Source organism: Arachis ipaensis, chromosome B02 (genome assembly GCF_000816755.2).
Source record: "Arachis ipaensis cultivar K30076 chromosome B02, Araip1.1, whole genome shotgun sequence".
Taxonomy (NCBI): Eukaryota; Viridiplantae; Streptophyta; class Magnoliopsida; order Fabales; family Fabaceae; genus Arachis; species Arachis ipaensis.
Genome location: NC_029786.2, coordinates 17,250,165 through 17,259,639, shown reverse-complemented (window position 1 = coordinate 17,259,639; position 9,475 = coordinate 17,250,165). Strand labels below are relative to the sequence as shown.

The 9,475-nt window shown below is 37.4% G+C and overlaps 1 protein-coding gene across 1 annotated transcript in view; it reads right to left on the bottom strand.

Moving 5' to 3' along the window:
* LOC107628220 overlaps positions 1-4,523 on the bottom strand; it is a gene marked incomplete in the record, with an annotated part of 6,702 nt that extends 2,179 nt beyond the window's left edge. Inside the window, 1 exon segment of the mRNA XM_016330992.2 lies at positions 4,511-4,523.

Below are 9,475 nucleotides of genomic sequence, written 5' to 3'. Positions count from 1 at the left end.
CAACACCTTCTTCTTGAAGTTCGCACACCTCATTTTCTCCTCTCCTCACCAGGAGGCTCAATTCATGTCCGCCATCCTCCTCTGCAAGCAGCTCACTCACGACAACTCGTACCTCTGGCCACACTTCTCACCTCACACTCAGTCTTCTCTAAAAATTCAATTTTTCTTTTTATTCCTTACCCATTTAAAGCAACTCATGATCTCTGAAAATGCAGAAAAAATGAAAAATTAATTCACTAGTGGAGGAGGAGGAGGAGAAGATACAATTCAGGGTCTTTTCTATGAAGATCATCGGACATTTGCTTGTAAGAAGTACCGAAATCGTAGACATTGAGTTCTCTGAGGGAGGGACCACGGAGCTTAATGTGCACACCCGTGCCGCAAGAAGAAACGTTGAAGCCCTGCCTTTTTAGGAGGAAGTGCACTTCTATGTTCTTATTCTTGTTTAATAAACACACTATGGCATCACGATATGCCATTATTCTAAGAAAAAAGATTGAGTTGAGAGTGCACAACAATGGAACCTAGTGATTTTTCACTGCTAAGGTGAAAAAGAAAAAGAGGATTCTTGAGTGTTGCGTACTACTAATTGAGAGTGTGTGTATGGAGGATGGCAGTAGTGGTGGTGATGGTGAGTGGTGGTAGTAGAGAGGGGGAGGGGAGGCACTGGTAATCAGAGGAGGTGCTGGTGATAGGAGAATTATGAAAGTTTGGAATTTGAGGAAGAAGGTACAGGGTGAGAGTAATTTGAAAATTTTATTTAAAAAGTCAACCAAAAAAATTAGATTTTGAGTACTGTTAATCATACGAAACCTATCTTTCTTGGGTATAACATTAGTTTCTATAACGATCCAACTTCTAGCACATCATGATCATACCAAAAGTAAGATGTAACTAATCTATTTTTTTTATTATCTATTTAATAATAAGCCTTTACGACGTTAACACGTTTTCCATTTTATCGGATGAAAGCTAATAATTTTGTTTTTATTAATTAATAATCGTTCAACAAAGACTTTCAATCAATAATAATCACATAATTACTAGTAATACATTATAGTTAATTAATGAACAACATATACAAGCCTACCTCTCTAAGATAAAAGCTTCAACTAACAAGACGAGGGAAAAATAAATTCTAGCAACAACTCAACTTGAAAACAAACTCTTCTACACAGCTTTACAATAAGCCTTCACACCTGTAACTGAACGGGTTGGAAAGAAGGGGTAAGATTTGGGGAGTCCAGTGAAGTTAATTTTACTATTATTAGCCAACAGCAACAAGCGACAGAATACATTCAACTTAACAAATAAAGAACACAAAAGTCGACTGATCCTAACACCCTCTTCTTGAAGTTCGCACACCTTCTTTCCTCCTCTCCTCACCAGGAGGCTCGAGTCATGTCTGCCATCCTCCTCTGCAAGCAGCTCACTCGCGACAACTCATACCTCTGGCCACGCCTCTCCCCTCACACTCAGTCTTCTCTAAAAATTCAATTTTTCTTTCTATTCCTTACCCATTTGAAGCAACTCATGATCTCAAAAAATACAGAAAAAATGAAAAATTAATTCACTAGTAGAAGAGGAGGAGGAAGAGAAGGATATAATTCAGGGTCTTTTTTGTGAAGGTCATTGAACATTTGGTTGTAAGGAGTACCGAAATTGTAGACATTGGATTCTCTGAGGGAGGGACCACAGAGCTTAACGTGCACACCCGTGCCGTAAGAAGAAACGTTGAAGCCCTGTCTTTTTAGGAGGAAGTGCGCTTTTATGTTCTTATTCTAGTTCAATGAACACACCATGGCGTCACGATATGTCATTATTCAAAGAAAAAAAGATTGAGTTGAGAGTGCACAAAAATGGAACCTAGTGATTTTTCACTGCTAAGGTGAAAAAGAAAAAGAGGGTTCTTGAGTGTTGCGTACTAACAATTGAGAATGTGTGTGTGGAGGATGGCAGCAGCGGTGGTGATTGCAACACCCTACCACACAGAGCTTTACACTTAAGTCGTAAAATAGAGGTGGTATGGTATGATGACCTCTAAATAAGTGTTACTTGCGTGAGAAAAAAGCTAAAGTTTAAAAGCATAACTAAATAGGAAACAGGAATAGAGAGTCAAGAGAATGATATAACAAGCTACTAGCTCAGCTTGCGGAGCTAAAGCTGGCCGGAGAATATTTACATACATATATACATGTCCCAAAATACCCAAAATATAGAGATAAAACCTTAACTCTCCTCAAATCTCTAAGAGGAACAAAATAAACAAGTTTTTTTTGGAGAGGAAACTAAGTACATAAACATTCAAAACTGTACATCAAAATAAAACCCAGAGACTACTCCGCTTCAGAAGTCCAGATGCCTAGCGAGGAGCCTCTCAACTTGCATCTGAAAACAACAACACAGTATGGGGTGAGAACTGGAGGTTCTCAGCCTGGTAAAGGTACCACGCACATAATATATAAGGTCTTGGGAATGCCAGAGGCAATCCTAGAATGTCGACACTCAGATTATAAAACTTAAAACTACTTAACAGAAACCATAAAGGGGTAGGTGTCTAAAGAATACTAAACTCAACTTAAACTTTATCTTAACACCCAACCTGTCCACCTTTCCTCCGTTTCTCCGTCTCCAGTGGTTTTACAAATACAGGCAAACAGGCAATTGCAAGCACAGGTAAGAGACAAGTAGTGCAAGTAGCAATTATCACAAGTATCATAATATATTCAGTTAGGCAATCCCAAATAAGGCATAGCAAACAAGCAAACATAATGCATATGATGAATGTCTATCCTACTGGCCGTGAGCTCACGTGTCGGTTACTTTTCCATAACCCGACACATCTGGTAGCTAAGCCAGACATTGGTCTCTAGGTTGCATATCTCCAAGAGGATCATAAACGAAGGAGAGTGCCTTTTCACCTTCTCCTGGAGGTTTCACCGAGGAGAGTGTCTTTTTACATCGAACGAGTGTGCCTTTCCACCTTGCAACCAGAGAAGAATGTGGGAGAATCAATAAGAAGGAGAGTGCCTTTCCACCTTCCCCACATCTACATCACGACAAGAGAGGGAACCTCCGTCCTCAACTTGCCATATTGACCATTTCAGCCACACACAGTCATCCCCAAATCTCATCATTTATCATCATCATTTCCTTACATTCGTTCTTTATAGCCATAGCAACATATATTCATTTAGCTTTCACATCATTCTCTTATAATTTATCACGTTTACCCTTTCATTTATCCCCAAGTTACCTCAATTTCCTAGCTTCAACTAATTACTAAGCTTACTAATAAGATCTAGGGTTAAAAGGATAAAAATAGAGGCTTAGAGGATCGAAACCATGTTTGAATCATAAAAATACAAGTGCTGAAAAAACAGAGTGTGTGCGGATGCACACAGGTGTACGTGCGTGCGCACACCAACCAGGAACTACTTGGTGTGCGTGTGCCTCACCTATCCGACTGCCACTAGCAGAAGGCATATCCTGGCGTGCGCTTGCGCACAAAGGCGTGCGTATACACAAGTGAAGTTGTTGCTACTGCTGGGTGCGTGCGCACATCAGTATGCGTAGGCACACACCAGAAATTCTGGTTCTGCTGTATTTTAAAATTCCCGTTTTTCGCACCATATTTCCGGCGTCTATAACTTCCTTTACAGACTTTGGTTTTTCGCAAAATTTATATCATTCTCAAGCTTATAAAAACCCTCTTTAATTTGAAACAAATCTCATTTTCATCCAAAATTTGAGATTCAAGTTATGGACTACCGAAGTTCATTAAAAATCAGTTTTTCCAAAATTTACCAAACCCCTAGTTTTACCAAAATCTCATTCCATACCAGAATATTTCCCAACCAAAACATACCAATACTCAACTCCATACATTCCATTCATTTTACAACACACCACACCCAATATTCTTAATCATTCAATAACTCCCTACATATACACATGCTTCTTCACAATTCCAAATCCAAATCAATGACAATTATACTCATGTATATACATAGTTCCCTTGTCACACATACCAACATATACATTTAACTCTTTTATTCAACAATTACCAACAATAAATACTCCATATCACTCTCATGAATAGCTCAACATTTACATCAAGAATTACTAATATATCTTAAGTACACTAAATCAACTTCCATCAAACTTAATTAAATTCATCATTAAACACCAACACCACACTTTCAACAAAATCATCAATCACTACTTATTCTTAATATCATTTAATAAGTCCATCAAAGGTACTAAACATCAACAAAATTACACATTTCAACTTATCATAGGGTCGTCTAGCCTAAATTTTCACAGGGCATTACATATTAAATACGCAAAACCTAAACCATACCTTGGCCGATTTCCACGTATAACCCGAGACAGCTCCACAAAGCAAGCTTTCAAGCCTTTCTTACCATAATTCAGCTTCTCAAGTTTCTAATCAAGCCTCTAGTATATTCAATTCTTACTCCATCTCACATATACTCATACACCTAACACAATTGTCATATATACACATACCCAATTTAATTTTCAACTCACTAAATCAAAGAATTAACTAGGGTTAATGATCCTTACCATACCCAAGTGCCAAATAAGTAAGAGTGAGCATTTTTCTCAAGCTAATCGGGTCCTATAACACAAAAGGACCAAAATCTCAAAACTAACATACATAATTTTTGAAAATCAAGAGGGGTAGAGAAATTGGATTGAGAGATAAGCTTACCAATAAAATTGATCCGATAGAATCGTAGAGCTCGACGCGGTGGTCGCGTGGCCGCAAACGGTGCAACAATTGGAGCTCGGAGCGAGAAATTATGGTGGTTTGATCAAAAGGTTAGGGTTATGTTCTTCTTCCCTTCTCCAAGAGTATTTCCACCGTGAATGAAGTGAGGGAGGAACGAAAGCTGTGTTTGCTTGTGTATTGTTGAGCTGGACTTGGACCTTGGGCCCGTTTTGGACTCGGTTCGTCCGGTTCGGCCCGTTCGGCTCAATCTTAGGCCAAATTCTTTAAAATTGGTGTCAAAATTATCGTTTTAATTAGCTCTATCTTATTTTGCTATAAGATTTGTATTTCTAATTTCCTTTATTAAAACTTAATTTACTGACGAACTATTCGCTAATTTTCCGGGGTTTACAGTGATGATGAGTGGTGGTAGTAGAGAGGGGGAGGGGAGGCATTGGTAATAAGAGGAGGTGCTGGTGGTAGGAGGATTGTGAACGTTTAAAATTTGAGGAAGAAGGTAAAGGGTGAGGATAATTTAGAAATTTTATTAAAAAATCAACAAAAAATTAGATTTTGGGTACTGTTATCATACGAAACCTATCTTTCTTGGGTATAACATTAGTTTCTGTAACGAGTCAACTTCTAGCACATCATGATCATACCAAAAGTAAGATGTTACTAATCTATTTTTTTATTATCTATTTAATAATAAACTTTTACGACATTAACACGTTTTCCATTTTATCAGATGAAAGCTAGTAAATTTTGTTTTTATTAATTAATAATCGTTCAACAAAGACTTTCAATCAATAATAATCACATAATTACTAGTAATACATTATAGTTAATCAATGAACAACATATACAAGCCTAACTCTCTGAAATAAAAGCTTCAACTAACAAGACGAGGGAAAAATAAATTCTAGCAACAACTCAACTCGCAAATAAACTCTTCTACACAGCTTTATAATAAGCCTTCACACCTGTAACTGAATGGGTTCGAAAGATGGGGTAAGAACTGGAGAGTCCAGTTAAGTTAATTTTACTATTATTAGCCAGCAATAACAAGCAACATAATACATTCAACTTAATAAATAAAGAACACAAAAGTCAAACAATCATAAAATACATAAAACGTACTCACACATATACACAGAAAATACATCACAAAGAAAATGCACAACAAGTTTCATGCATGTCTAGCCTTATGCAGACTATAAGCTCATATGTCAGTTGCCTACCTGTCCCCAACATTACTAGGACACAAGTCCCAGATATGATTTTTTAGAGATGCATGCAATGTGTATATAAGTCTTACAGCCAAAATGCATGCAATGTGACTTTTAAATGTGTTATAATATGTTTATATCTGAAAAACAGTTCACAATGTATGGACATTCCCACTATACATTTGGCACTAAGACCCAAACAACAATCATGTTTCATCTGCTCTTATGTGGTAGACAGTCTTTTAGAATCTTTTTATTCTTGACCTCTACTCTCGTGTGGCAGATTTCCTTTTAGTTAATATATTCTTTTCTTTTTTGTTTCCTACTCTCTCTCTCTCTCTCTCTCTCTCTCTCTCTCCCCCCCCCCCTCTCTCTCTCTCTCTCTCTATGTAACTGAGAAATTTGACGGTGGGATCACATTAATGTCATTTTAATTATTTTGGGATAAAAATAGGATAATTTAAATTTTAGGAACTAAAATAGGATTTACCCCAAACGTTGTAGACTAAAACAGTACTTTACCTTATTTTATAAAGATTAAACTTTTCATCCTTTCATGATCAAGCCTATTTCTGTTTTTAGTATGAATCTGCAAAATGATTAAATATAATCTAAGTTACTATGAAGTTTAGAAGTTTATTAATTTTAAATTTAACGAGTTTAAATTATACTTTACATGCTCAAAATACTTTAGTTGTGCTCCTATCCTGAAGTACTACAAGTCAAGCTCAAAATCTTGATAGTAAAATCTTGCTTGTTTGGAGTTTCATGCTCGTAGGTGGACCACCAAAATGCTATAAAATTAAAATGAATTTGTCTTAAAATTTTAATCTAACTAAATTAATATGTGTTAGAAAAGTAATTTTACCGGGTGAAAGCTTTTTTCTCTGAAATTTTGCAAAGTTTAATGTAAACCCCGTTACATTAGTAAATAATTAGTCGATAAATTAGTTTTTAATAAAGAAGATTAGAAATACGAATATTATATTAAATTAGGATAGAACTCATCGAAACGAGAATTTTGATACTAATTTCAAAGAAATCGGCCCAAGATTGGACCGAACGGGCCGAACCGGTTGAACTGGACCCAAACCAGGCCGTGGGCCCAACCGGGCCAGCCTTTTAAATGAACCCACATCCTTTTTCTCTGCATTTCAGCAGCGTTGAAGAACACAGGGGAAGGAAAGAAGGAATCCCATAACCCCTTACGGTAAGTTCAACTCGCCGTAACTCCTCCATTTGAGCTTCGATCGCCGCATCGTTTGTGGCCACGCGACCACCGCGTCAAGCTCTACGTTTCTACCAGAACAATTTCATTGGTAAGTCATTAATCACTGCCAGCCACTCCTTTCTCCCAATTTTTTGAAAAATGGAAGAGATGTTGAATTTCTTTGATTTTTGATGTTTTAGAATCCAATTAGCTTGAGGAAAACCTTCACTCTTGCTTATGTGAAGTTTGGGTAAGGTGAGGATACCATAATTCTATTTTAATTTCACTAAATTTGAGATTTGGGCATTAAATTGGGTATATATGTGTTCTGAATGTGTATTAGGTTGTGAATAAATAATTGGAGCTTGAAATTGTGAATACCGAAACTTGGAGAAAGCTGTTTAGTTGAGGTTTTGGGGCTGTGTTGGTTTTAGTTAAATTGCCTTGGTCGTTACATGGGAATCGGCCAAGGTATGGTTTAAGTTTGAATACAGGTGTATATTGAATGTTTAGTAATTTGTTGAAGAACATGTTTGGTTAGTGTTTGTTGGATAATTGGTGATTTGATTATGTGGTGGAGATTGTTATTTATATTGATGTTAGAAAGAAATATGGTTGATTTGTTGATTATATGTTACAAGAATATTGAATGGAAGCTTGATCGAATTGTTGAGAAAGGAGCTTGTTTACTGTTGTTGCTTGGTGGTTAATGGAATGGTGTAGAGTTTTATTGAGGTTTGTTGCTGGAAATTGTATTGGTATTGACAGGTTTAATATTGAATGGAATGGAAACTTTGAATGAACATGAGGTTTAAAGAATTTGCAAAACTTTGGTTTTGGACCGAACTTCGGCGGGATATAAGTTGGCTTTCGGAACCCCAAATTGATTCCAATTTGTTTTAAATGAAAATTGAGTTCATGAAGTTTATACCATTCGAAGAACGGAAGAAAAACGATTTAAAACGACTGAGTTATGCCCGTCGGAAATTTTGGTGTGGAATTTGTTAATATGCAGGTGGTATTTCTCTGGTTATGCAGCTCTCTGATTGATTCTTTTTTTTGAAGAATGTACATCCACGCGCACGCGTGGCATGGGTTTTGGCGATGCGTACGCGACTGGTCCTATGCGTACGCGTAAGGAGCTAACAAGCATGTCCACGCGTACGCGTGACCCACGCGCACGCGTGACATGAAGTTTTCACCTACGCGTACACATGACAAGGGACGCGTGCGCGAGCTGCATCTTCACACTCCCACGCGTACGCGTGGCACCTATTCTAGCAAACATGAATTTTGAGTTTTAAAACCTTATTTCAAACCTCTAAACCTCTATTTTCATTCCTTTAGTCATAAAAAGTGGCACCTTTACCATACTGAGAACCTCTGGTTCTCACCCCATACTATGTTGTTATTTTTCAGATGCAGGTCGAGAGGCATCTCGTTAGGCGTCTGGACTCCTGGAGCGAAGTGGTTATTGGGTTATTTTGTTGTACAGTGATGTGTGTGTGTGTATATATATATATACACTTTGCTTTCTCTCCGCATATCTTGCTCTTTTGATTCTCTTAGAGGTTTATGGAGAGACAGGATTTTGTTTATGTACATTTGGGTTTTGGTTATGTATGTATATATGTGTAAATATTCTTCGGCCAGCCTTGACTTCGCAGGCTGAGTTAGGAGCTTGTTATTTTGTACCCTTAGCCCTCTATTCCTACTTTTATTATCTTATGTTTGATAGTTATAGTTTTCTTCACACGCAAGTTATTCCGTTTCCGGAACGTTGCGCTTTTCATTTTGCGATTTTATTTTACCCATTTTTCAAGGCTCCTAGTTTATTATATTCTTTCTACTATTATATGTATGTATTTTAATTTCTAGAAGTCGTAGCACCTCGCCACCTCTGTTTTACATCCTAGGTGTAAAGCTTTGTATGGTAGGGTATTAGTATTACATTATGGTATCAGAGCAGTTCGTTCTTGTAGAGCCTGAGTGACAGACTGACTATGCTTCTGTGCACTCTGTGTGTGACTATGTGCTACCTAGGATATCCGACTGGTATGTGTAGCATACATGTTCGTGAGCATGCATTTGGAACTTTAAAGCATTAAACTTGAGATATTGAGACTGATCACCTTAATATCAATTGTTTGGTGTGAATAGGGACCAAATGTCGTCTTGCGGATCCGAGCGAGGTAACCAGAGGGAAAATCTTAGGACCGAACCGATGCAAGGAACTCGAGATGGAAGCTCAGGTGCTGGTACAAGCAATGTAGGTCATACTACAGGTCTATGACCCTT